General features: G+C 50.9%; 1 protein-coding gene across 4 annotated transcripts in view; it reads left to right on the top strand.

The window, feature by feature from the left end:
• Nucleotides 1-27773, top strand: part of FAM135B (family with sequence similarity 135 member B) — a 279288-nt gene that overhangs the window by 65765 nt on the left and 185750 nt on the right. Inside the window, exon 1 of one of the 4 annotated variants that reach the window (XM_078441887.2) lies at nucleotides 25929-26002. The exons of the other annotated variants lie outside the window; for them this stretch is intronic. The gene's annotated coding sequence lies outside the window, so the exon portion shown is untranslated. Of the gene's footprint in view, nucleotides 1-25928; nucleotides 26003-27773 lie in introns of those variants that run through there. 4 annotated transcript variants of the gene reach the window in all.

The raw sequence follows: 27773 nt of genomic DNA, 5'->3' as shown, positions 1-27773 counted from the left end.
ATCCTCAGAAAGGAAATATCACATGTCCTCTCTATTTATTACCTAGCTGGAAACTAAATGAGCTGTCTTGGGTGGTTGTGATCTTCTCATCTTTGGTGTGTGTGTGTGTGTGTGCACGCGCACAATGGGTTTAAAGCATATTCAGTCATTAAATTATCTCAGTAGTTCCCAAGTATTTAAAAGTCCCTGATCTGTAGACACATTGCTCAGATCATAGAGCTTTGGATGTTCTATGTGCTCACTCTTGAAAATAAAGCCCTTATTGGAGATGGGTTGTTGGGAGGTGAGGGTGGCTGGCCTAGCCAAGGAAAAGGGAGGGTTGCCACCCTCTCCCCAGATTTGCTCTGCATGTTTACCTGGTGATTTCACAAGCTCTCAGATGCACAAGGAGTAGGGCCAGATTGTTGGCTTTGCTGAACTGAGCCAATGGTGTGTGTACCCAACTGTCATCTGAATATAGAAATGGTAGAAGAGTATGTGTTTTTATTCCATTTTTTCTTTTCCAACATAGGAGTGAACAGCCTTCAGATTTATGTTGAAATTGTCAGCAAAAAATGCTCAGGGGAAAATTAGTTTTTGCCATTCTTCTTCCATTATCCAACACATCCATTCATTCGATAAAAAGTGATGAAGCACCTAGGGTACTAGATGAAAGAGTGTTCATCCCAGTCATAGTTCAGTTTCCAGTGTTTTCTGAGAAAAATGAATAATTTAAGCAGACATATACTCGAAATACTTCTGAAATCTCAGAGAAGCAATGTGTAGGCCAATTGGGGTGTCTTGGGGGAAGATGTCCTAAGTTACTGGATAGAATGACCCTTAAAGTATGTTATTAAGAATACTTAAGAATTAACTGGAAGATAGGAGGCTCATCAAAACAGAGAGAGCAGATGAGCAAAGGCTTGGAAATTTGAGACAGATGGTGAGGTGGAGCACATCTAAGCTGGAGAGTGTCAACAAGGCATGAAGGACAAGAAGGGGGAGGGGGAGACTTTATGGATGCTGGAGAGAGGGAGCTGGGAGGGACTCTTCCTCGGTGTAATTCAGACCCTGCTCATTGTAGGGCTTGTGTCTTCCATTTTGCTGTGTGCTCTGGTGAAGGTAAGAGGCTGTGCGTACAATGGAAAAATTGTTGGAATTGTAAAACTTTCAAACTAAAAGGGAAAAAGTTGGGGTCTCCCAGCTGCAGAGAGAGAAAGCTTGATCATTCCCAAGGATTGGCATCTCTGTTGTGTTAGACACTGTTCATCCTGGCCTAACTGACTCAGAAAGAAGAGCTGGGGGCAAGGGTTGTGTGCACACAGTACTAGGTTGTGATCCTAGGTTGGAGGAGAGAGGGTCCGGGAAGCAAAGCATGGAAGGATAGAGAGCCACTGGGGGCGCCAGCCAGGTGGCCATCTTTACAGTTCTGGTTTTGTATTCCCGCAGGTGCCAAGGGCAGTGCCTGAGAAGCAGTGTAAAATGTATCTCAGGCTGTCCATCCTGGCTGCCGGGAGAGAGGAAATCATGTATTTGTTGTTCTGGACAGAAGTTTGTTCCAGATGGGGTTAATATCCCAGGGGTGGGAGAGAGTGCGTTGTGAGGCTCAGGCAAGGCGGGATCAGATTCCACTCCACTCACTGGAGGTTACTGGAGCCCCAGCAGAACCGGTCATCCCTGAGATGATTTGGATCAGAGTCAGTGAGGCCAAGAAGATGTGAAATAGAACATGAGAAGCTTCCAGAGGCACACTGCATGAGTTACCTATTACCTCGAAGGTCAGCAGCTTAAAACAACAACATTAATGATCTCACAGGGTTGCGAATCTGCCTGTGTGCTTAAGCTCTGGGTGATCCGGCTCAGGACTCTGCATGGTACAATGAAGCTGTTGCCTGGGGCTACATCCTCTTCAGGGTGATCCCCTTTCAAGTTCACTGAAATGGTGGTCTGCAGGATTCACTTCTCAGAGGGTCCTCTGTTGGCTGGGGATCCCTCAGGCCCTTGCCATGGGGCCCTCTTCCTGGGGCAGCAAGCCCTTATCAGAGAGAGCAAGAGAGGGCAGGCAGAGTGGGAGCCAGAATCTTTGTGATCTTGGGGGAGGGTGATACAAGGTCATAGATACCAGGAGATAAGGCCTAGGGGGGCCCCTTTAGAGGCTTCCTGCCACACAGAATATCGCATTTTACGTTCACAGGTGTCCCAAGGGCATGATCCTCTTATGCCACGAGGAAGTCAACTCAGAAGTTTGACATTCTCTCCTCCCGGAGCCCTTCCTGATAATGTCAGCCCCACTGCTGGGGTGTCTGCTCTTCCTGAGTCTCCCTTGCCCACGTGCAGCACCCTGTGACATCCCCAGTCCGACCCTGGCCTCGGTTCTCAGGTCTGTGCTGTGGCTCTGTCTCGCTCCCGCTGCCAGCACAGAATACAGGCAGTATCTTAGGACAACAGTTTCACCTGTCAGCCCTGAAACTGGACTTCTGGGTCTAAGTCCCAGCCCTGTAGCCCTCGAACAATGAGAGTAGCCTCGCGGGCTTCCGTTCCCTCCTCTTCCACGGAATGGGAATACCACTAGGCTCACAGTCTCTTTTGAAGATCGCTTAGGTAAAGACACGAAACACACTCAGAACAGTGCAGGGTTTTTCTTGGTATTTAATAGTCTCTGCAACTCGTCCCCGAGATTCTCACCCTCGACAGGATTGCTGTGGGAGGGACTGTCCCGCATGTGGTAGGTCGTGTGCCCACATCTCTGGTCTCCCCCCACTGACTGCCTGTGACCCTCTCCAGTTGTGAAAACCCAAAATCCCTCAGGGCCTTGCTGGTGGAACTGCCCCCCAGTTGAGAACCTCTGCCCTGTACCCATCAGAAGGTCAGGGAAACGTTTTGAATGAATGACTGGGTGGGTGCCGAGGGGTTCCTGTCTTTGTGATGAGGAGAACAAAGGCAAGGGAAATGTAGCTCAGCTTGAATCTCCTTACAGCTTGCGGCCCACTGAATAAATAAATCCCTGAGACACGCAGAGCGTTCCTCAAGGAAGTCATGGTGGCCCTAATGCTGATGCCTTGCTAGAGACTGAAAGCAACCTTCCCTTGAGAATAGCCAGACCTCCCAGGATCCTATGACTCTTCTTTCGCTTGCAGAAGTCCCTTTAGAGACTTAGCTTGTCTCTCCCCCACCCCCTCAAACTTAAAAGTATATAATTAGTCCCTCCTCACAATCACAACGCAGCCCTTTCTGCCCACGGATCCTGTCCCCGTGCTATAATAAAAGCACCCTTTTGCACCGAGGCTGTCGCAAGAATTCTTTCTCGACTGCTGCACAGCAGGGCCCCGCATCATTTGGAGAGGGGACTGCGCAGACTGGAGAGCCAGAGGAGGGAAACGGATGTGCTGAAGGGGCCGAATTTTAAGGTCACTGTGCCCTGAGCTCAAGGTCAAGGTCAAGGTCCAGCCCACTGTCCTTTGGAGCCAGGAGCTGCTTCATCTCTGTGGCATTGTTTTCTTGTCTGTAGAACAGAGATAAAAATCCCTACTTTCAGGATTGCTATGAGAACTAAATCAAACAATGTCTGCGCAACAGTGTGGGACACTTCAGCTGCCACAGCACCAGACTCCCTTTTAGCCGTGGAGCTCCATGTTACTGGGTCAACAGTTTGGTGCACTGCTTGAAAAAATTCTCCTGAGAAACCGGCCTGCAGATCACGAGTGGTTCCTGGGCCACTTTCCAAGGTGGTCGTGGTGGCTTCTGACAAGTGGGGCGTGTGAGTGGAGGGTGAGGGGCTTTGCCTGGGCATTGGAAAGGTTGAGCAGAAGGGACCCAAGAGGCTTCCTTCCAGAGAAGAGTATGTGGTTGAGGGGTTGTCTTCAGGGATCAGCACTGAATTTTCCTGTGCAGTGAGTGGGGGCAGTATTTTCTCATTTGTCCACAAACTGCAGTTATCTATCTATCTATCTATCTATCTATCTATCTATCTATCTATCTTCTCTTTCTTTTTTTGATATAATTTATCGTCAAATTGGTTTCCATACAACACCCAGTGCTCACTCATCACATCAGGGAAATACAAATCAAAACCACACAGAGATACCACCTCATGCCGGTCAGAGTGACTAAAATGAACAAATCAGGAGACTACAGATGCTGGCGAGGATGTGGACAAATGGGAACCTTCTTGCACTGTTGATGGGAATGCAAACTGGTGCAGTTTATTTATTGATTTTTAAGTTTATTTATTTGAGAGAGAGAGAGAGAAGGAGAAAGAGAATCCCAAGCAGGTTCTGTACCGTCATCGTGGAGCCCGATGCAGGACTCGAACTCACTAACCATGAGATCATAACATGACCCCAAATCAAGAGTTGGATGCTTATTCACCTGAACTACCCTGCCCCTCCGCAAACTTCAGTTTAATCTGCATTATTTACCTTTGCACTGGGAGCAGACACTCAAAGCTATGTGGCGTGGTGGCTGAGAGCAGCGACTCGGGAGGCAGACCGGAGTGGTGGGTCCCAGCCCTGTTCTGGCTGTTGGTCCTTGGACAGGTGACCCACTCTCACGTGCCCTTGTCTCCCCTTCAGGAGAGAGCACCCACCCCCTCGGGTGGAGGTGTCAGACAATCGGCGTCTGGCCCACGGTGAGTGTTTTGTGCACGTGACAGAGCTGTGGGTCCCGCCTGAGGTGGCACATGGTAGAAGAGAGGCTGTCCGGTCCTCTCGGACCTGGCTCAAGAATGTCCAGGGCCGAGTACAGTGTTGGACTTGAGAGTTCTTCTCTGCTTATTTAGGCGTGTGCTTGTGTGTGTGTGTGTGTGTTGTGTGTGTGTGTGTTAGCATTCTGATTTATTTACTTAGGAACACTGTCCCTTGTGAGGGTTTTTTTCGAGCTGTGTTATCGAAGGATGATTGACCTGTGAAAAAGCATACCTATTTAATATATTTAACTCCATGAGTTTGGGCTGATCAGTACACACCTGTGAAACCATCACCACCATCACGGCCATGCATATCCATCATCTCCTAGTTTCCTCCTGTGCTCTTTCCTTTTCATATTCTAATTTTATTCTTTTTTTTTTTTGTGGTAAGAACATTGAATATAAGATCGACCCTCTTCGCAAATTTTAAACTTACAACATTGCATTGTTAGCCGCAGGTGCGATGCTTGTCCTGAACGTGCTTGTCTTGAGTAGCTGAAACTGGTGCCCTCGGACCATCATCTCCTCGTCTCCCTCACCTCCTTACCCCTGGCACAGCTACTTCTCTACTGTCTGCTTCTATGAGCTTGACTTTTTACGATTCCACATATAAGTGAGACGGTACAGTATTTGTCTTTCTGTCTGTGGCTCATTTCACTTAGCCTGATTGATGCCCTCCAGGTCTATCCATGCTGTTGCAAATGGTGGGATCTTTCTTTTTTTGAGGCTGAATAATAGTCCGTTGTATGTATATACAACATGTCCTTTATCCATTCATCCATCATTGAACCATGAAGTCATTTCCATTTCCTGGCTATTGTGAATAATGCGGCAATGAAGATCCTGGTTTCAAGTTTGTTTATTAAATTTTTTTCAATGTTTTATTCATTTATTTTTGAGAGAGAGAGAGAGAGAGAGAGAGAGTGAAAGAGAGAGAGAATGAGTGGGGGAAGGGCAGAAAGAGAGGGAGACACAGAATCTGAAGCAGGCTCCAGGCTTCAAGTTCTCAGCACAGAGCCTCATGTAGGGCTCGAACTCATGGACCGTGGTGAGATCATGATGTGAGCCAAAGTCAGATGTTTAACCAACTGAGCCACCCAGGTGCCCCAAAGATCCTGGTTTCATTTCCTTTGGATAAATGCCCAGAACTGGGTCTGTTGGATTATATGTTGGTTCTGTTTTTAATTATTTGAGGAGCCTCCATACTCTTTTCCATAAAGGCTGCACCAGTTTTATATTTCTCATCCTGTGTCTTCTTGAAAGTGCATTCTGTTTGCCAAGCAAGTAAGGAGTCCCTTCTCTGACTTTGTGGGACCTACCATAATACTATAGATGCCCTGTGTGTGCCACACCTATGGGAGGGGTTGATGCTGTCTGGGAGGAAATCTTCTAAGCACTCCTGAATCTGCAGGTTTCTAAGACCCCAGGGAATTCGGAGTTCACCTTGCACTGCCTTTTCTTCTGGTTTGCTTTCTACGAGAGCCCTATTGTTTGGAAGGCTTCTGCAGCAATCTCTCTCTCCATCTCTCTCCCTCCCTCCCTCCCTTCCCCCCCCGCCTCTCTCTCTCTCTCTCTCTCTCTCTCTCTCTCTCTCTCTCACACACACACACACACACACACACACTCATGTGCACACACACACACACACCAGGGACAGACACGTAGCAGCCACTCAGGAACTACTTGTAGCCACCTGACCAGCAAGTGAACAGTACAGCTATCCATGGAGGGCAGGACTTGCCCAGGTAAACATGCCTAAGTTCCCAGGATGTTGGTCCTTTCTATGAAGAACCACTTAAGCCAGATGGTGCTCAGAAATGATCATGTGAGTTTTCTGTCATAGCTTTACCCTGTAATGTATCACCCAGGATGATGTGACTGGCCCATCAGTCACATCCGTCACCCGGCTCTTAAGAAAGGCAACGCAATTGGTTGTTATTGCTATAGGAAAAGATTACATTAGATAGAACGACTGTCATCCTTGGCCTTCCCAGGTCCCATTGCTGTGTCAGCTGGGGTTAAGAGGCCATTTTTCTTTCTTTTTGCTGAAGACTGGGAAAATAGATGTGAAACGTCCCTGGAACCAACATTTGGCTCAGAGCCCAGGCAGGTAAACAGATGGATTCCTTCCAAGCCTGTGGCTGCCGCTCAGGGAAGAAAGACAACATGAGCTCTGTGTGTCTCCTGTGTGCTTCCTCATCATGGTTTTCCGTTGCACCACTTCTGGTTCTGTGGGATGGGGATTGCAAAAGGGGCAACCAGAGTTCAGAACGTTTCAGCAGTTCGCTCAGGTTTACAGAGCTGGGAGAGTTTCCTTGTCTTTCATGGGGGGCATTTGGTTAGGTTACGTTTTCTGAAAGAGTATATACTATCATCTATCAGTCCAGGTGAGAACCCACAAAGTAAGAATTCCATAATCAGGGAAGGTAGAGAGATACTCTGTACTTTTTGGAGTGGCATAGAGGGAATAATTATAGCAAAGGCTCTGAGAATTCCTGCAGTCTTGACATCTGCTTAACCCATTTTCTTCCAAGTTTCATTGAGCATGGAAACCACTTTTCATGTAACACCAACTGATATTTCATATAAGAGTGTCCACGTAGGGGTGCCTGGGTGGCTCTTTGGTTGAGCACCTAACTTGATTTTGGCTCGGATCATGATCCCAGGGTTGTTAGATAGAGCCCCACGTTGACTCTGCACTGAGTGTGGAGCCTGCTTAAGAGCCTCTCTCTTTTTCTCTTTCTCTTTCTCTTTCTCTTTCTCTTTCTCTTTCTCTTTCTTTCTCTTTCTCTCTCTCTCTCTCCCTCTCCCTCTCCCTCTCCCTCTCCCTCTCCCTCTCCCTCTCCCTCTCCCCCCTCTAAAATAAAAAAAAAAAGAGAGTCCAAGTTCATAATTTTGTAAGTAAATGCCCAATTACAAGATCCCTAAGGGCTCTCCCTTTGGGCCCCAAGCATTCTGTGAGTTTCCTGAATTTCCAAGTTGCTTGCTAAACACACTGCACAGTGAAATTCTATCAGAGGTATTGAAATGATTGCTGGTTTATTATGCAAAGTCACCAAACTTTAGACAATAGATTGCAGATAGTTAACCGGTGTTTCAACCCTTCCTCTAAGACAATATTTCTCATACTTTTCAGTCCCATGTCTGGAGTATATTATAGTTTGGGATTTGGAGGGGTCACTTCCCATAGGAGTAGAGTGAGGGTCTGCATGGACCAAGGAGAAAAAAGATGTTGGCAGCCTTGGAAGGTAGTAGGTGCCCTTCTTGCATGGGTTTAAGCAAGGGCTGAGCCACAGCGTGCTAAGGAATTAGGGGGTTCCTCAGGTTGCACCAGGCAGCTCCTTCCACATTTGGGGTTCTGCTGGAGAGTAGGCGTCTGACCTACTTTTCCTGACTCATCTTTTCCAGTCCTCCTCCTCCTCCTCCTCCTCCTCCTCCTCCTCCTCCTCCTCTTCCTCTTCCTCTTCCTCCTCCTCTTCCTCCTCTTCCCTTCCTCCTGCTTCCATCCAAAGGTGGTGGTCGGAGGCTAAGACGAGAGAAGTCAGGGAGACACTGGGACCTCAGCTTTACAGCATGGCCAGGCTTCTGGTCTACCACCCAGTCTCTGACTGCTGGCTCTGTACCCTACCCCCCCCCCCCCCCCCCCCGCCATCCAAAAACTGAGAGTTGACATGCTGCCATTCTGGACGAGGCCCTGGGTGAATGGTGCAGTGAATTGCCTTACGTCTCCTGGTCTGGGACATTTATATCCACCCTGAGTGAGCTGGGGTATCTGAGGAGTGCGTCTGGCTCCAGCATTAGCCAGCCTTCCTTTTGACATCGGGCAGAATCCCGGCCAAGCATTGCCATGCTTCCAAAACACTCAAAGCCCAGGTTCTAGAGAGATCCAGCATGGGAGATTCCTTGACCCTGAGCGTCCCTTCACCCATCTGATATTTATTGGATCTTTACACAGTGCCAAGTACTCACAGGAGCCCTGGGGAATAGATACAAACGAGACCTAAATCCTAGGGCTTCTGGAATGAAAGGAAAGACAAATGAATAAGAAATTGTCTATGTGCTGGGTAAGCATAATGGACGCACAAACAGGCATTAGGAGGCCAGAGAGTATGCATGCTAATTAAAGGCTGGCTTTAAGGGAAAATTCAAAGTATGTGTAGATAATTTCAACAGATGATATATATTCATGGTTTCTCTCTATAACCTTGCCAAGGGTATGCTTTTTACCTGCAAGGCCAAGTGAGCTCAAGGCTTCCTTCTGTTTTAAGACTTTTTATTGTATTTCCATCTTGTGCCCTGTGAAGAGGGGTTGGTCATGCTGACATGAGTATTTCGGTAGTGAATTTTGCTGTGAGTATAACTGGTCACTGGAGGTCTACGTCAGTCATGTTCAAAGTAGCTGTCAGCTGGGGCGCCTGGGTGGCTCAGTCGGTTAAGCAATGAGTCTTGATTTTGGCTCAGGTCATGATCTCAGGTTCATGAGTTCGAGCCCTGCATCAGGCTCTGTGCTGATAGCGCGAAACCTGCTTGGGATTCATTCTCTCCCTCTCTCTCTCTATGTCTCTCTCTCTCTCTCTCTCTCTCTCTCTCTCTCTCAAAACTTAAAAAAAAAACAACAAAGTAGTTGTTTAGCCTGGGAAGTTATTAGGTAATGACTATACTTCATTCAGTCATTTATTTTGAAGCATTTACTGGGACCCAGCATTGTTCTAGGTACTGGTGACTCAGAAATAATCATTTGTTCAGTTTTTTCAATACTAGATCCCCCCCCCCCCAATGCCGCCAAGGAACTCTTGCAGAGACCTTCCAACCCCCTTTGTAAAGTAGAAGGGGTTTGGTCTGCCCATGGTGGGGGTGGTGGGGCCCCTGAGCCCCATTCTGTCTCTAAGTTCCCTTTTGGATCCTAAGGAATGCCTCTCCCTCCTTAGGGGTTAAGGGGTACTATCCAAAAACCACTCATTTAGAGAGGAAATGTTCGGGTTGAGATTAGAGCTCAGCCTCTATTTGAGACCAAATTTGAATCCTGGTCTGCCACTTAGGTGACATAATCTGTGCAAGCCCCATAGCTTCACTTGTAAAGGGGCCGCAGTAAGAAGGCATACCTTAGGGTGTTGCTGTGGGTACGGTGATCATATATGGTCTCGTTCGTATGCAACCACTTCTGAGCCCTGATGGTGATGCTATTAATAAGTACTGGGACACTAGACGTTGACAGGACATTCCCGGAAAATAAGGACACACAGGTTAATTAAGATGATGCTATGAAATGACAGCCTTAATTTGGTGTTTTAAAAAAGTTATTATTTCCATTATTCTTTGATTAATGAGGAGACAGGCTAAATATCCATAACAAGGTGTTGTGGTAGAATGATCTCTGTTCCAGCGTCTGGGGTGGGGGGGTATGCGTTCATGTCCTCATAACAGGTGTTTATTATTCTCCTAGTCAAAGTTCGAGAAAGCGTCTGTCAGATAATGTACTGTGTTGTGTATTCGGGGGAGTCGAGGCTGGCGGCAGGGCTGGGTTGGGGTGGGGACTGAGCAGGCATCGAAGACAAGGCATTTTGACGGCTTTCTCTTGGGGTTTGACCGCTGACGTGTCAATAGGAGTTCTGGCTACTTCCCACGGCTTTTCAGCATTTACATCCTTTTAGGCTTTTCAGCATTTACATCCTTTTACAACCATCGCACCAACATGCTGCGTTATGATTACTTACTGAAAGGTCTCCGCTTTGAGAGGATGTCCCCCACCCACACCCTGCTCCCTGCACCGCCTCTCCCAGCCCCAACCCCGCTGTAGGAGCTCCTAATGTCTCTTGAACAAGCCTCTCCACGCCCTGGTGGTGGGTCTGCAGGTTGGTCAGCCGGACTCCTTTCTCCACCGACTCTGAACTTGGCTGGTTTTTCTTAAAACCTGTGGCTCACTCTTCCACGTGCTGTGAGCATCTGTCCCGGGTTACCTGAGGCTAGCAGGGGCGGGGAAGGGAGGTAGGAAGGTTCTGACATGGAAGTCGGGCAGATTTAATGTGAAATCATCCATAGAAGAAATGCTATTTTTAGCAGCATCCTTTTGGCTACAGATGCATCCTCCTATCCTTGAAAAACCAGTCATTGCCTCCTTTCTCTCCTGGGCCTCTCCACCTGCACGGACCCCCTGGGAGCACCCCACCCCCCAAGTGGGTATATGCCTACTCTTCGCCCCCACTGGCACTGCGTCGTGGCATTGTCCCCATTTTACAGAAGGTACGAAGCGGCTCACCCAGTGTCACACGGGCCTTAAGAGCTGGCTGAGGAACCGTGGCCGCCCCTGAGTCTGCATAGTCTGGGGGCTGGGAGGGAGGGGCAGAACAGATTGCCTGTTGAGGTTTAAGTCCAGGGAGCTCCAGCACCCAAGGAGAGGATGCGCAAGGGCACCAGAGGCTGGGGCACACTTGCTCATGTTGGGAGAATGGAGGCAGTGCCCACGGGACGGGGGTGGTCGCCCCAGCTTGGCAGACCGTGAGCCTCCCCGCAGGTGGGCCAGGGCCGCTATGGGCAAGCGATGGCCACGCCTCTTTCGTCTCTGAGGCTGAAAGCCCCAAGTGTGTCTGGTCTTCAGAGAAAGATGTTCTGGGGACGTGAGCCCCGGATCAAACTTCCGGAGCTCTTGTCCTGTGGGAGATGGAGATGTAGTCCGGGCACATCTGAACCAAGAAGTGGAGCCCGAGGAGGGACGGGCAGCCTTGAAGACAGAGAAGAGACAGAATAATATCATAGTTAAGTTTTTTTCAGAGTGAAAGAATTAATTTTTACTGAGCTATTGCATGCAAGAGTAGCATAATACAAGCATGTGTCATATTGGGGATTGTATGTTTTCACTGGAGTGAGGCTGACATAACATAAAAGCTAGGGTTTGAAGGGTTTATTCAGCATGTTCCCTGAGCTGTGCGGCATCACCTTGGTCCAGTTCCAGAACGGCTTCATCCTCGCAGAAGGAGAGGCTGGATCCATGTGGCAGCCGCCACTCCCGCTTCTCGCCACGTCGTGGAAGCCACAAACTGCTGACTTTAAGGATTGACCTGTTCCGAACATCTTCTGGGAGTGGAATTGGATGACCCGTGACCCGTGTCTGGCTTTTCTCGTTTCGCATAATGTTTTTGAGATGCGCCCATGTTGTGGGGCTGGGCTTTGCACGCTGGTCCAGTTTTTCCAGCGCTCTTGGACACGCGTGGCAGGGCCCCGTGCAGGCTCACAGATGCTCGTGGAGTCCGGCTGAACCGAAGCAGTGCGCTGATCTCGGGCAGCACAGGATCGGGACCCATCACCCGGTCAGGTGGCTAACTGCTCTGCTCTCCTACCTGGGTGACTGTACAGCCCAGCTCAGCACACGTTGGCTGGGGTTTCAGGCAGGTTGGTCAAGGAAGCCTCTTTTTCCACACCTTTAGCTTGTCTCCTGGGCCTCTCTGGCCGCGTGACTGAATGAGCCACGTGTGCCCCGTGGATAAATGCGAGGGCCACGTGTGTGCTTCGTGGCCCGTGGAATGAGCCACGTGTGCCCACGTGTGTCCTCTGCAGAGGAAGCAGGTGCTGCCTCGGGAGCAGCTCCGGGGAGAGGGCAGCCAGGGGCTCACCGCACAGTGGCAGGCAGGGACACAGGGTGAGCCGAGTACGTGGCCCTGAGGCTCCAGACGAGGACGAGGTTTCTCCGAGCGTGGGGGGGTGGATGGTGGGGGAGAAGGTGGGGCGACACAGGCCGTGGGTCTCCACATCCCCACTACTAGGAATGGTTACACACAAAGTTGCCCTGAGCCTTAAGTAAATAAATGAATGCATCCATCCACTAATATTTACTGAACCTTCACTAACAGTGTGTAGGGGCTGGTGGTGTTGGATGCTGGGAAGACAGGACAGGCGACCAGCTCACGGTCTAGCCCCCTCTTCATCCTCCCCACCGCGTCCCTGTGTCCTGGGAACTCAGGAGGTTAGGTGACACCTGAATACAGTCATACAATGAGTTTATACTCGGGCACCTGGCTGGCTTAGTTGGTAGAGTCTGTGACTTTGGATCATGGGGTTGTGAGGTCGAGCCCCACACTGGGCATAGAGATTGCTTAATAAAAAAAATTGGGGCACCTGGGTGGCTCAGTCAGTAGAGCGTGTGACTCTCGATCGTGGGGTTGTGAGCTCGAGCCCCCCATTGGGCATAGAGATTACTTGATGAAACCATTTGGGGTGCCCGGGGGGCTCACTCGTTAAGCGTCCGACTCGGTTTCAGCTCAGGTCACGATCTCACGGTCCGTGAGTTCAAGCCCTGCATCGGGCTTTGTGCTGACAGTGCAGAGCCTGCTTGGGATTCTCTCTCTCTCCTCCCTCTGCCCCTCTCGCGTGTGCGTGCTCTCTCTCTCTCTCAAACAATAAGTAAATCAACTTAAAAAAAGAGAAGAGGATGGGTTTATGCTATTTCACGTGGCCTACACAGCACAGCTGCCACTGTCCACACTCTGTCCCTTTTCTTCCTTATCCTGAGCCTCGCACGCTAACCCCTGTGCTTCCCTGATGGACAGCGCCCAGTCAGGGGCATGCACAGGGCTCACACTTGTTGGTGGGAGGGCACCAGCTGGAGGAGCCCTCCCGGGTTCCGCAGCCCAGGTCGCTGCGCCAGGAAGGGGCAGGGCCGACTCCCGCTGCACGTCTGGCCCCAGAGCTGCCCTTTCATTGCACGGATGGGTAGACTCAGGTCCGTAAACAGAAAGACTAAAGGACACGAACGTACAGCAGGTAAGCCGGTATTGCAGCCCTGAGGCCCCGAGTCCTGTTGTTGGGACGTCCGCAGAATAACTGTACTGCTCTGTGGAGCCCAGGCTGGAACCCGGAGACCGTGGTGGGGATTTCACGTGCGTTGTTTTAATCCTTCCCCACGTGAAAAGGGGATTTCTGTTCTCACCTTGCCGATAATGAGAATGAGGTGCCACTAAAGTCATCTTTTTGTTAAGTGGCAGTGTGGTTAAAATCAAGATCTTCGTGAGTCCAGAATTTCTCTGCTCTCTGCCCCCAAAGCACCGCGATCAACAGTTCTCTGTCACGTTCAAATGTCCAGTGCCGAGCACATGATTTGGCACATAATGTGCTCAGTAAACGTTTGCTGTGTAAATGAGACCTGCTTCCAAGGACACCCACCTAGGACCCAGTAGAAAGATGAGATCCCTCCTCACACCTGCCCACATCCAAACCCTAGAATCTGGTGGGGCCGAATCTTGAGGAGGTCGGGGGTCCGCAGCAAGGTCACCCAGCTGATAAGTGGCAGGGCACGAATGCAGAGTCAGCCGTGTCTGGCCCTCCGGGGGCTCCTTTGGTTTCCGCCGGTCTCCTCGCTCGGAGCAGAGTGCATCTGCTCTGCCAAGTAGGGGCCAAGCTTCCGACGGGGAGAGGAGCACCGCCTCTCCGCCAGGCTCCTTCTATTTCGGGGCTGGTGGTTCTGCAGGGGAATTCCTCAGAAGACCGGAGACCGTGAGGGGGGCTGGGGGGCAGAGGTAACGGCAGGGCCGTGCAGGCAAATTTATGTACAAGTGGAGACATTTAAGTATAGTTAATGTAACTGCAGCCTTGTTAGATGAATGGCACTTGGGGTTGGGACGTGTTTTTCTGGAAGGCGTGGGCGGCATAGAGAAAGCAGAGGGATGAACTCCCTGCATCAGGAGCATCCCGCTGGGTCAGTGGGGGTGCTGTGCGCGTGCGTGTGTGTGCGTCTGTGTGGAGCAGGTGGGGAGGGGCAGAGATACAGAGGCAAACAAAAGTCTTGAGAAGGGACACGGTGACCCAGCTGTACCCAGACCCATTAAGTGGTTTACCTTACGTGGCTGTGTGCACCCCCATCTCTCAGGAAATTAGGTGAAGCGTGTACAGGGGTAGCCTCACTCCAGCCCCGCTGTTTCCCACCGCATAGACCCGAGTTAGGATCTGTCTCCACCATTCAGTGGCGCCGGGACCTGGGCCATGGTGGCCAGACTGAACCTCAGCGAACTCCTCAGGAAGACGGCAACACTGACCATCGCGGGGCTGCTGTGGGGTCCAGGGAGAGCCCGCGCCAAGGACGGGGACCACGGGCGGGTTCCGTGGGCGTCTGCCCTCCACAGAAGGAGGGCTTTCCAGGTCACCTCCTCCAACTCCATTCTCTGGTGACGGAGAAGTCCCTTGGCCTCCCTGAACCTCTACTCCCTTATCTGTGAAATGGGGATCATAGTAGCCGTGCCCAGAGTTGATGGGAGGTGGAGCGAGTGGATGTGATGGCGCTCATAGCCCGATTCTTGGCATGTGGCTTGTTCTTATCCAGTCCCCAGCTCCTGAGCTGCGGGCCCCTGGGATGAACACGCTCCGCAGATGGGTTTTGTTTGTGCTGCAGATGGTTTTGAGAACCACTGAGTCATTTCCAACAGTTGATATCAGGAGATTGCACGCAGTAAATTCCGTGTCTGTCTTCTGTTGGAGAACAGATGTGGCAGCCCCAGGCCTTCTTTGCCAAAGGGCCACGGTCCCTGGGGCTCCGGGGCGCTGTCCTCTGGCCCATCACCTGGCCCAACTCCCCATGTCATAAAGGAGACCGAGCCTCAGAGGGTGCACGGCTGGGTCACAGGAGTGTGGTGTGCCCACGGAAGATATGGCTTCCAAACATGGGTGTTATAAATCCTTGGTCGGAACTTTGGCTCTTACGTCATTCCGTCTGTCCATCTGTCCATCTGTCCATCTATCTCTTGATCCCTCCGTCCATCCATCCAACAGTATTATCTGGGTGCTTATCTCCCAAGGACACCAGAGTCTCCAGAGACACCCAAAGAGATACTGCAGGGGAGAAAAGCGTGAGGGTGGGAGAGGGGGTGCTCAGTGGGTGCTGGAGAGTCAACTGCCCGACGGTGAAGCCTGGGGACACCCACTGAGGTTCTCCTCCATGCAGAGGACCTCACACCGAAATCAAAATAATCCTTTCAGGCGAAAGGCGATTTTCTGCTAGTACATCTGCCCCTCCAGCAGGTAAGCTAAGTTTTAGCAAGTAAGTTCATTGTTTATAGACAACCCTGTTCTTGGCACATAGCACACTCTCCAAATACTTGTTTTGGACTAAATCACTGTCATAGAGAGTATTCCCACCTTGGAGATTGACACTAAATATTGCTATGTGAAATACTGCTTCAAGTCTCTGAGAAGTCCTGCAGGGTCAGGAGTTAACCTTGTTTATTAGTCTGGTGATGAAGAAACACTTAATAAGGAATACATTCAGAGCACAGTCTGGGAGGTAGTTTCTAATTCCTTCCAAGAGGCCTGGGGAAGGGAAGAAGGGGGGTAGAGCAGTTAGCATGAGGAAGAGACTCCTCGTGGGGAGTCTCTGGGGTTGGCTCTGTGTCTTCGAGAAGGTGCAGGAGGGGGACTGGCTGATGAGGAATGTTCTGGTGAAAGATCAGGCTCACGCAATGAATCTGTGTGGCTCCTTCCTTAAAATGCATTTCCCTCCCTGCTCCTGCCACCTGTTGGCTTCATTCACACGTTAGTGAGAATTACTCTAATTAGCTAATGTTTTCACACACAGCAAAGTGCTACTTAGTGTTCTGGCCTAGGGAGCTCCGTGAAGCAGGCCCTACCTAGGTCCACACCACTTGGGAGCGGAAGCTAAGTTTGGGGGGGGGGCTCCTGGGCCAGAGGCCACATTGAAGAGTAGTTTGCAAAGACAGTTTGAAAATCAGGAAAGGCAAACATTTATTCAAATGAGATGGTTAAATCCCAAGCCTATTTGAATGTGTGACAGTCGATATGCAAAGTGTTTTCCATATGTTATGTAGTTCCATCCAATTAATCAATTAATATGCAGTCCTATTCACCAGGCCCCCTGTCCCTCGTGCTCCCTCCTGGGCTAGGCGGTGGGGCTGGTGAGACAGGTGCACCTCCTCCCTCCCTGAGCCCTGCCTACTGGAGGCACAGGCTTAGCAGGGTCGCTGAGAGGAGCTGGGACCACCACCACACTGCCTCGGTTATAACGGAGGATTATAATCTGGGCTTTACTGCTTATTTAGCTGTGTGACCCTCAGGCAAGTTACTTAACCTGTCTGTGCCTCATGTGCAAAATAGGGATCATTACAGTAGTACTTACCGCCTGGGCTTTTTGGGAAGATTGCGTTGATTGTGGGGCCTGACACGCAGGGAGACTCCGCTCAGCAGATATTAGCTAATGTGATTGTTACAGTAACAACCATAATGAGCAGGCGGTGATCCGGCTGAAGCAGGGAGGGGACTGAGGGCCTGCTAGCTAGCCTGCTTGGTTTCAGAAGCAGCTGGCAGGTGAGTCCTTCTGGAAGGAAAGCGGGAGGTTGCTGAGTTGATGAGGTTAGATCCAGGCAGAGGGATAGTCTACACAAAGCTAGGCTGGAGGAAATTATGAAACAGCTTGAATATTCTGGAAGCCAGTAGGGTCTCTGTGATGCTGGTGGGTAGAGAGGTTGACGGGGTGGAGAAGGGGGCTGGTGCTGGAGGTGAGGCTTGGGAGGGGCCAGTCTTGCATGGGGGGGGCGGGTGGTTCAGAGCACTAGATCCTTACCCATAAGATGGGAATAATGACACCCACAGTCCAGGAGACATTCGCTGCAAGGGATCGGGACAACCAGTATTTCCTCAAATCCTGTGACTCTGAGACGAGAGAGAAGGAGGTCAGCTAGGCGAGAACAGGGTTGCCGGCTTGCAGGGGGTGGTGGGAGGGGCGGGGGCTGGTGGGGGATGGCCTTGAAGCTTGGGAGCAAGTGCTCTTTGGTTTTGGAGTGGTCTTCTGCATCCCCTTTCTCCCTTGCTCATCCCACCTTCTAAAATCCTGCTGGACAGTCTGGATCCTGGGAAGGTCCCTCTGCGGGTGACTCCCCTTCTCTGCCTGCCCAGGTGGCCCTGACCCTGTCATCACTGTTCCTTCCCTGGCTTCCCCTTCCAGGTGCAGATTTCTGAAGGTTCCACATCACTTATTTGCTGTCCCCAGTGCCACACCTACTGCTGTGGAGGGGCCAGGACAGAAAGGGAAGGGGGCAGATCCAGATACGGCCACCTTGCCACCTTCCTGTCCTCGTTCTGCCTTCTGTGCACCCTGGAGTATTATAGTGATCGGCACGCACATGCACAGTGACTGAGTTCGTCATTCGTGAGCACAGGGTAGCGGACTAGGAATTATGTCTTCATTCAGATTTTCACAAATATTTCCTCTTCACCGGGGTATACCTGTGAGATAGGGCTGCCAGATGAAATATAGGAAGCCCCGTTAAATCTGAATTTCAGATAAACAAAGAAATAGCCCATCTTTTTTTTTTTTTTTAGTGCAAGTATGTCCCTCATTTCGCCTTACTTGTTGTCTTTTTAATTGCTGTGTCTGGCCGTGCCAAATGGAGAACAAGGTAGACCAGGGTTATCGCAGCGGGTGCGTGCACACGTTAAGGAGATGAATAAATAAGACGATAGAAATAGAGTGAAAAGTGCAATGTGGAGCATTACAATAGGGCATCCTTATCTTAGCTGGCTACGTGCTGGGGTCCTCTACTGGATTTGGGGCTAAATTGTTCAGGGAGAGAAGGTTCAGAAGAGAATGAAGGAGAGGGATTTGGTCCCTTTTTTTTTTTTTGTGGTAAAATACACAGAACATACAATTCACCATGTTTTTCCATCTCGAAGTATAGAATTCAGGGGCATTCAGCACGTCCACAGTATTGTGCAGAGACTGCTGCTGTCTTGTCCCAGAACATTTTATCGCCGCAAAGGGAAATCCTACACCCATTAGTGCTCCTTCCCCATTCCCCTCTCCAGTCCTTGGAGATCACTGATCTGCTCTCTGTTTCTATGGCTTTGCCTATTCTGGATACTTCTTATAAATTATGTATATAAAACACGGGCCTTTTGTGTTGGCTTGTTCACTTAGCATAGCATTAAAGGTTTGTTTTTCATGGCTGAGTAGTATTCCACAATATGGAAAGACCATATTTGTTTGTCTTTTCATCAGTTGAGAGAAATTTAATTCATTTCTACCTTTTAAAAAAATTTTTAAGTTTATTTATTTATGAAAGAGCACGAGCAGGGAGGGGCAGAGAGAGAGGGAGACACAGAATCCGAAGCAGGCTCCAGACTCTGAGCTGTCAGCTGTCAGAGCCCAATGTGGGGCTTGAACTCACGAACCACGAGATTATGACCTGAGCTAAAGTCAGATGTTTAACCGACTGAGCCACCCTGGTGCCCCTCTACCTTTTGATTATTGTGAATAATTCTGCTGTGAACATTTAGGAATCAAATTTTGTTTGAATGCTCATTTCAATTTTCGGGGCTCCATAGCCAGGAGTGGAATTTTGGGGTCCAGTGTCGTTCTGGGTCATCTCCTGAAGGAGCTGCGAGCTGTTTCTCCAGTGACTGTTGTCATTCCCACAGCGATGTGCAGGGGCTCCCGTTTGTTCACATTACTGCCAGTACTTGTTTCAGTTATTTGCTTGTTGTTTATAGCCAGCCTAGTGCAGGTGACCTCATTGCGATTTCGATTGGCATTTCTCTAGTGACCAGTGACGTTGACCCTCTTTTCATGTGCTTGTCAGGCATTTGTACATCTTTAGAGGGACTCGATTTTGCTGAAAGGTGAAAGGGAAACCGATGGGCTTTTACAGCAGGGGATTCTAGGAGTAGATTTTTATGTGAACAGACCTTCTGGTTTCTGGGTGGAGAATGGAGGAAGCAGACAGATCACTTGGGGAGGTATTTTAGGAGTCTGGGGAAAGAAAATGGGGGCTTGGGTGATGGTGGTTCACAAGCCGGTCGCTGACTCTGATACTGGATAAGTCACATCACCCCTGATCCTCAGTTACCCCCCCAAGGGAATAGGGGTATAACAGCACTGACCTCACAGGGCACGTTAGGATTCAGTGGGGTTGTGCTGCATAGAGCCCACTGTGGGCCTGGTTCCAAGAGGCAGAACAGCCGGGCCACCAGGGGGCCACCAAGCCCCAAGTTGGACTCTGTGCTGACAGCATGGAGTCTGCTTAGGATTCTTTCTCTCCCTCTCTCTCTGATCCTCCCATACTCTCTCTCTTTCTCTCTAAAAATAAATAAACATAAAAAAATTATCAGGAACAGCTTTCTTGGCAGCAGCTTGAGGGTGTGGCCTGGCTCAAGTCTGATGGGGACCTTGAGGACCTGGTCCCTTGGCATCCAAGGGACCATTTCATCTCTGCCTTGTTACTGTTGGTTTCGGGGGACAGCAAGGAAAAGGAGAAGAGAAAGGAAGGTGGGATAGAGAGGTAGATATATCTCAGACTGCATTTTCTTCTCTCTGTCTGTCTCTCTCCAAAGTTCCATTTGTGGACAGACTCACTTGGCCCCGGCCCACAGAGCATAAGGAAGCCGGAGGCTCCGGGCTCTGTGCAGGGCCACGGGAGGCTGGGCGGAGAGGAACAGAGGTACAGATCCTGTGAAGCCTGGGTCCCACCTCCCTTGGAAAGTCTGGTTCTGTTAACACCTCTGTTGTCACCTCTGTGCTCCCTACTCAGCCTCCCCTATGATGCTCGGCTTGTCTATGCAACTGTATGTAATGTTCATGGAACTGTGTACCGTGCGTCCTTAATTCCTGAATGTCAAATAACACTTTGTATATGCCAAAATATGTCAAGTTGAGTGGGGGATAAGCACCACGGGGTGCATTTCATACTTGCTCAGCCTTTATGGGTCCCGTAAGGCAGTCTCCTCTCCCCGACTAGTCACCAGGCACAGAAGTGATTGGACCACCCCACGGCCCTGGGGCAGGCTTCCTGTGCAGTCACCTTAGAGTCCTCGCTGTAGTGTATAATGATTACCTGGTGTCTCCTTTCCCTTCCTTCAACTCCCACTTTATGCATCTGTGCCTCCCTGGTGTCCAGTGACACCCTTGAGTTAATACGAATAATTGCTGAATGATTGAATGAACCAGTGGGCTCCTCGTGACCAGGGAGGTGGCCCGAGCACCTTTTGCTGAGACATTTATAAAGGGAAGATTGTTTTTAAAATTTAAAAAGCATCAGTTCATGATTAATTCATGCCACCAAAACAGGCCGTTCATTGTCATCTTGTAAAGATTAATGTCCAAGCCAGTACGAAGGTTTGTACTTGAAGTTCGTTCTGTATCACACTTGAAGGTAACTGACAAAATCCCGAACGTGGCTGGGTCTTCTACTGTCCTTTTCTTCCAGGGCCTTCTTTCCAGCCTCCCCCTGCCCCTCCTCAGATGCGCCACAGGACCCTGGGTCTGTTTTCTGGGATGTTTATCATCCTTCTTGCGGCTGAAATCCCGTAGCCCAGCCCATGCTGCTGTTGTGGGGCTGTCCTGACAGTTAGTAGCTGTGGGGCCACCCCTTGGCTTCAATTTCCTCCCAGAAAACATGGACATTTTTACAATGATCTGTTAGATTGGGTTTTGAAGATTAAGTGGAGGGGCGCCTGGGTGGCTGAGTCCGTTGAGCGTCTGACTCCAGCTCAGGTCACCATCTCGGGTTTTGTGAGTTCAAGCCTCTCATCAGGCTCGCTGATGTCCCCCTCTCTCTGCCCCTCCCCCACGTGTGCTCTGTCAATAAATAAACATAAAAAAAGGAAAATTTAAGTGGGATAAAATGATCAAGTATCCAGTCTCATAGCTTTTGCAAAAGTTCTGCTCCCCTCCCCCCAGACCTCCCCTGTCCCCTTTGCTGTAAGCATGTCTTTTCTCAGCCCTCAGTTCCCAAATCCTGTACTTTCTTCAGGACTCTGCTCGATTTTGACCTTTGGTTCATTCAGTAGAGATGTATGCAGGGCTGTCTCCTGGTCAAGCCCTCTGCTGCCCCTGGGGACACAGCAGCCCCTGGGAGTCGATGAGAGCCTGCCCTCCCGGAGGGAGGGAAGGGTCCTGCGGTGAGGGGTGCTGCTTCACATACAATAAAAGACGGTGACGTGCTATCGAGGAACTGGGAGGCAGTGAAAGGCTCCTTGTGAAAATGACATTTGAGCTGAGACTAGGAGGAAGGGTGAGGGCCAGCCCCTGGCAGGCTTCAGAGAGAACCTTTGAGGCAGTCCTCACGTGGACCCCAGCTCGGTGGCTTTGCAGAACAGCGAGGGGCCTGTGTGCAAGGGCATCTTAAGGAAAGTGAATTACTCAAGGTAGAGCCAGGAGGCAGGGCGCATGGGGCGTGCTGGCCATGGCTTTGATGAGGAGCTGAGAGGCCACCGGAGGGTGACGTGAGGGGGCTGACTTCTTAGAAAGACCCCCATCCCTCATGCTGCTGAGAAGAGAAGGGACACTGGGGGCAGGGACCAAGAAGAGAAGCAGGGACACCAGTGTGGAGGCTTGTGTCCACCAGGCGAGTGTCCAGGGAGGTGATGGCGGAGGAGGGGACCAGTGGCCAGCCTCTGCACAGAAGGTGTCTTGAAATGGCAGGGCCTTCCAAAGTAAATGTTGGGGCATCCAGGACCACGGTGTTCTCGCCGCCTTCCTTCCCCCTGCCTCCGTGTTCTAATACAGCCATTCTCATGTGTTTTTAAGTAAATAATAGGGATCCCTGGGAAAATAGAAACACAGAATGCTTGATAGCCCGCCCACCTGCACATCGGCTGGCTCGAATACTTCCTGTGTGTGGATCGCACTTATGGCCCTCAGTCTCCGGTCCCCTAAGAGACACGCGTGCTTTCTGCAGATGAGGAAAACTGAGGCCCTACTACGTTCAGCCACTGGCCTTGGCTTTACAGAGAAATACACACTGGTTGGGATTTGCAAACACAGCGAGTCTGGCTTTCCAGACCCTGAGTCCAAGTAGCAGCATGGACTCTGGGTTCCTCTGGGCTTCCGGGCTCCTGGATCTGAATCATTGATACTGGAGCTGAGAGAGAGCATCAGCCTCATTGATGTTTGGATCAATAGACAACGACGGTGCCCAAGGGGGCGTTTCTGTGGTTGGGAGGGATGAGGATACTCTTTGTGGTCGTTCAAGGTCACGAACTTTGCCGGTCCTGGGATTCCATCTGGCCCTCGAGAGTAGACACGTCCAGACTGATGCCTGCACCTGCCCTGTCCCCACACTCTCCGTCCGTGGGAATCCCTCTTGGACTCCTCTCTACCGTCCTGGGACACCTTCTCTCTAGATCATGCCTGCAGGGCAAGTTTTCAAGGAAATGTTGAATATGAAATGAAACCCCTCCATTCATTTTAAGGGAGACTGTTTCTTTTTTTTTTAATGTTTTATTTATTTTTGAGAGAGACAGAGAGAGCGAGAGCGCATGAGTGGGGAGGGGCAGAGAGAGAGGGAGACACAGAATCGGAAGCAGGATCCAGGCTCTGAGCATTCAGCACAGAGCCCGACATGGGGCTTGAACCCACGAACCGTGAGACATGACCTGAGTCGAAGTAGGACGCTTAATGGACTGAGCCACCCATGCACCCAGGGAAGACTATTTCTAACCTTGAACAGAAGAGTTCTTGTTTCTCTGAATTACTCTCTTTGGGGTGCTTTTTGTCGCCCTGAAAATAACGTTAAACATAGTAGCAGCTACTTTGAGTGTTTTCTGTATGCCAGGTACCGTAGCGATAAGTTCTTCACTTTCTCACACTAGCCCTGCGAGGAAAGGCTTATTAGCCCTATTCCTAGATGAGAAAATAGAGGACCAAGAAAACAAAGGGACTGGCACCAGGAGCTCATAAAGCATGGGCGTTGTGGCAGTCACAGTTCGGGCCCTGGCTTTGCTACTCCCCTGCACGGAGCGTCTTCTCCGTACCCTGTGTGGCCTGAGTTTTCTCTTTTGTTAAGAGGAGGAGTCAGGCTCACTGCCCTGTGAGGCTCCTCCAGCTCTGTGGGTCTGAAGCCACCAGGGGTCTTCCCCAGTGGGATCCGCGCCCCCGGCGGTACCTGCGGCCCCACAGGGGGAGGAGGGACGAGTAGCACCTGACTGGCTCACGGAGCGCAGGGCAGACTGAGTGTCCCCTTGCTCTTGGTGCTGGGAGCCTCGGAAATACGGCTTCACACTGCTTCTCGGGCCCTCCTTCTCCTGTCCCTGCTCGGCTTTCTATTTTGGCTGGGAGGGTGGCTGGAGGAGGGCACCCACGCGTGTGTGAGAAAGTCGAGAAGGCTTGCAGATCTTGTGGGTGGTCAGTGAGAACACAGACGTGGGCTGAGTCACCACCGCACTTGGGAAGCTAAGGACGGGCGCCGGCGAAGCCGGAGGCCCAGTGCGGCGGCCGCGCCTGAAATGCCAGCCTTGACTCATTCGGTGGGGGCCCGGAGGCTTGCAGTCACCTCCTCTCCTGTTTATGCTGAGGCTTCAGGGAGGGTAAATAGAGCACTCCTCTGCAGTAGGGGTGGGGGGGGGTGCGGTCCCCTCACTGCAGCCCTCCCCCCTGCAGGCTCCTCTGTGGGACCCACCCAGGCCTGATGGCCGTCCCTTCCTTTAAAGAGCTCAGAGTCTAACCTGAAGGAGAGTTGTGCCTCTAGAACATCACGGGCCACTACGGCCTGCACACAGCCAGCTGGGGCTTGTGTTGTGGGCGGTGGTGGGGGGGGTGGGTAGGCATGGCCGTTCAGGAGGGGCTTCCTGGAGCTGCTGCTTGGACCTGTAAGCCTGGGAGCTCATCAGGTGGAGGTGACAGGTGGGCCGTCCGGGCGCACACATGCACGCACGAGTACGCACCCACTCAGGGGTCCGCGAAGGTGGAGGGAGAGGCGAGCCTCCGTCCACTGTGGCCACACACTCTGCTCCTGGGTGAGTGTCCCGGGACCTGCCCCCAAGGGCCCAGAGCTTCACACGGTTTGGGGTATTGGTGCTTCCTTGTGTTTGGTGCTTGGGGGGCCTCTGCCCGAGTTTGTCTGTTAGCCTTTTACGAGGTTGTGAAACCTTGTATGCCATCACGCCTGCGTTCTCAGATGCTGCTAAAGAGGGGCACAGAACCTTGAGGATAACAGGAACTCAGCATTGCGTGGGGTGTTTCTATTTGCACTGTCTTGACACATGAAAAAAATAAACACGTACGGTCCATTTTGGTTTCCACACTGAAGGGAAGAAAATGCTTTTAAACATCAGGCGGCCAGCTGGCTGGGGCTGCATTTGCTGTGATGCGTGAGTCAGAGGTGGGGCGTCTGGCCTTCCCTCTGCCTCCTGGAGGCTGGGAGACCCTGGAGAAGTTCACAGCCTTGCACTCGTCAGTGCAAGGGGCTCATCCTTTCTCTCCTGCCATGTCCACGGCATTTTTAAAGGGTTTCTTCCTTATCATAATAGCTTGTACTTACTAAACATCATAGGCCAGGCTCCAAAGTAATTTCCATTTGGGGAAATTGAGGCACAGTGAGATTAAGGTCTTGCCTGAGGCTGTAAGCTGCTGAGGGTTGAGCTCTGAGTCCTTTGATCTGGCCAGGTCCAGACAGGCTGCCCGTGTGGGTCATAGACTTCTCTGTGCATCTTTACATCATGGCACTTATCCTCGTGAACCCGTTGTGACCTGGCTTTCTCCTTTCTGAGCTGTGTCTTCTGAGGGCCTAAGGGCCATGGCTCAGTTGTCTCTGTGTCCCTGGTGCCTTGAGTGGTTCTGTGTACTTGATCCCAGTGTGTTGAAAGAATGCACATCTCTCTGAGATGGTCCTCCTTTGTTCCTAAGCAACAGCTCTGAAAAGACCCTGTGGGCCCATCTACCGGATGTGAACACTCAGGCTCAGAGATTTCACATGACTTGTCTAAGTTCCCGTGCAGAGGTGAGGCCCCGGGGTGGGGAGCTCATGCCAGTGAGATACTCTCACAGCAGGACAGAAGCCTGCCTCCTGGGTGACCCTCCCTGTTTGCCGAAGAAATGCCGATTTTCATGCTTAATGGGATCATTTTCCTGGAACACGTAGCAGGGATCATGCCAGGCCGAAAACTGGAGTTCTTACCTCAGCAGAACGTCTGCCTGGATTAAATTGCCTGGGGATGGGCATCTGGTGGGGGATGGGCGGCTACAGGTGACTCAGAAAGATTTCCACGGCACGCTCCTTGTCTCAGACCCCAGGGCCGGCCGCGCGTCTGATGGGATGCTCGCCCGCTTTCTGGGTCGTGCTCTGGCCGTCCCTTCTCTGCCCTCACCGTTCTTTGTAGCATGAGAGGCCCCCTTCCTGGACCATGCTGTAATTTACAATTATAAAAGATATAAAAAGATTCATAATCTTTGCAGCAGCATCAGCTTTTCATGCCCTTTTCATAAAGTGTGTGCTAACGCATGTGAAGATCAACACACTTTTTTTTTCATTTAATCTTTTCAAAGGCCACACGCGTGGAAGACTGACGTTTTAAAAGGAAAAAAAAATACGTCCTAAAGGAAGATGTGTTTGTAAAAGGATTTGCCTCTAAACAGTATCTAATGAGGCCCTGAAATCCTGGTATCTCTCCAGATCACAGTTGTATATACCCTTCTCGGCAGCGGATCTGTCCCAAGACACCCAGTGGATGCCTGAGTCCATTGGTAGCACAAACCCTGTGTGCAGTGTGTTTTTCCCTGTGCGTCCGTACCGCTGATAAAATTTAATTTATAAATCAGGCACAGTGTGAGATTCACAACAATAACTAATAACAAAATGAAACAATTATAACAATACCATAATGAAAGTTAGGGAATGTGTTCTTTCAAAACATCCTATGGCACTCACCTTCTTGTGACGATGGGAGATGATCAAAGGCCTACGTCGCGAGATGTAGCAAGGAGGCTGACACAGGCACCATGACAGAGAGTTCGGGCTACTGCGGGGATCATGTTTCCACCCCGCGGTTGACCGCAGGTGATGGAAACCACAGAAAGCAAAACTGTGGATAACGGTCGGGGGAGGCACGGTAGTCTTAATATTTTTAACAAATTTCCTCAGAGGCAACTGAGAATGGTCTAAAACGTGTGAGGAAAAATGCAAACCACTGATGAAACATTTTAGAAATATCGCAAAGAGAAGCACAGTTACTCGCCTTTAGTTGATGTGGAGGCCGGGCCTCCAGGGCCCCTGGAACTTCTAAAATAGAGGAGGGTGGCCTCATGCTTTGGGGCTGGATTCTGTGAGTGGCCTTTTGAGTTTCTGCCAGTGGCATTGAAGGCAGAAATAAGATAATAACTGCTGGCTGGTGACTGCCAACCGCCAGGAAATGGTCAAGGTTCCTTAGTAGACACGTGACGCTCTCCGGTCCTCGGCACCTGATGCACTGGCATGCTCCCCGCGTCCCTGGAGAGATGGCGTCCTCACAGGGTCTCATGCAAGGACTCAGGCTCAGCTATGACACCGGAGGGGGAGGGGGGAACAGTCCCGGCAAGAGGGTGGTGACCAGGACAGCAGGGTGATGGCTTTGGAGATGGAGGGAAGGGGACAGATTTGAGAAGCTAACAATGGTCAGAGTTGACAACAGGTGTCTCTGGGGGTGTCTTAGACCATTCCAGTGGGCTAGAACAAAATATCAGCCTGGGTGGCTTATGAATCACAGAAGTGTGTTTCTTGGGGCCCCTGGGTGGCTCAGTTGGTTAAGTGCCTGACTCTTGGTTTTGGCTCAGGTCGCGATCTCACGGGTTCATGGGGTCAAGCCCCACATCGGGGCTTGGGATTCTCTCTCTCTCTCCCTCTCTATCTGCTCTTCCCCCGGCTTGCTCTCTTGCTCGCTCGCTCTCTCTCTCAAAATAAACAAATAAACTTTAACAAAATTAAAAAAAGAAAGAAATACGTTTCCCATGGTTCAGGAGGCTGGAAGCCAGAGGCCAGGGGGGGAGCATGGCCTGATGAGGGCCCTGATCTCGTCGCAGAGCCCTTGTGCCCTCACATGGCCGAAGGCGAAGGCAGCCGTCTGGGGTCACTAATATAAGGGCACTGATCTCATTCCTGGTGGCTCCACCCTCCATGACCTACTCGCCTCCCAGAGGCCCACCTTCTAATAACTTCACTTTGGGGATTAGGTTTCAACATATGGATTTGGGGGGACACATTCATACCCGGCAGGGGGTAAGGGGAAGAGAGGACTAAAATCCAACATTGGTCAGCACCAGACAACTGGGTGGGTGGTGGGCACCCTTCTACAGCCTTGGGGTCACTCCTCACATCTCCAGCATAAGGAGTGGAGAGCCCTCTATCTCCTGGCCCCGTGACCAGGGCAGAGG

Source organism: Panthera onca, chromosome F2, assembly GCF_046562875.1.
Source record: "Panthera onca isolate mPanOnc1 chromosome F2, mPanOnc1 haplotype 2, whole genome shotgun sequence".
In the NCBI taxonomy this organism is placed as follows: Eukaryota; Metazoa; Chordata; class Mammalia; order Carnivora; family Felidae; genus Panthera; species Panthera onca.
This window is presented reverse-complemented; position numbering and strand designations above follow the sequence as displayed.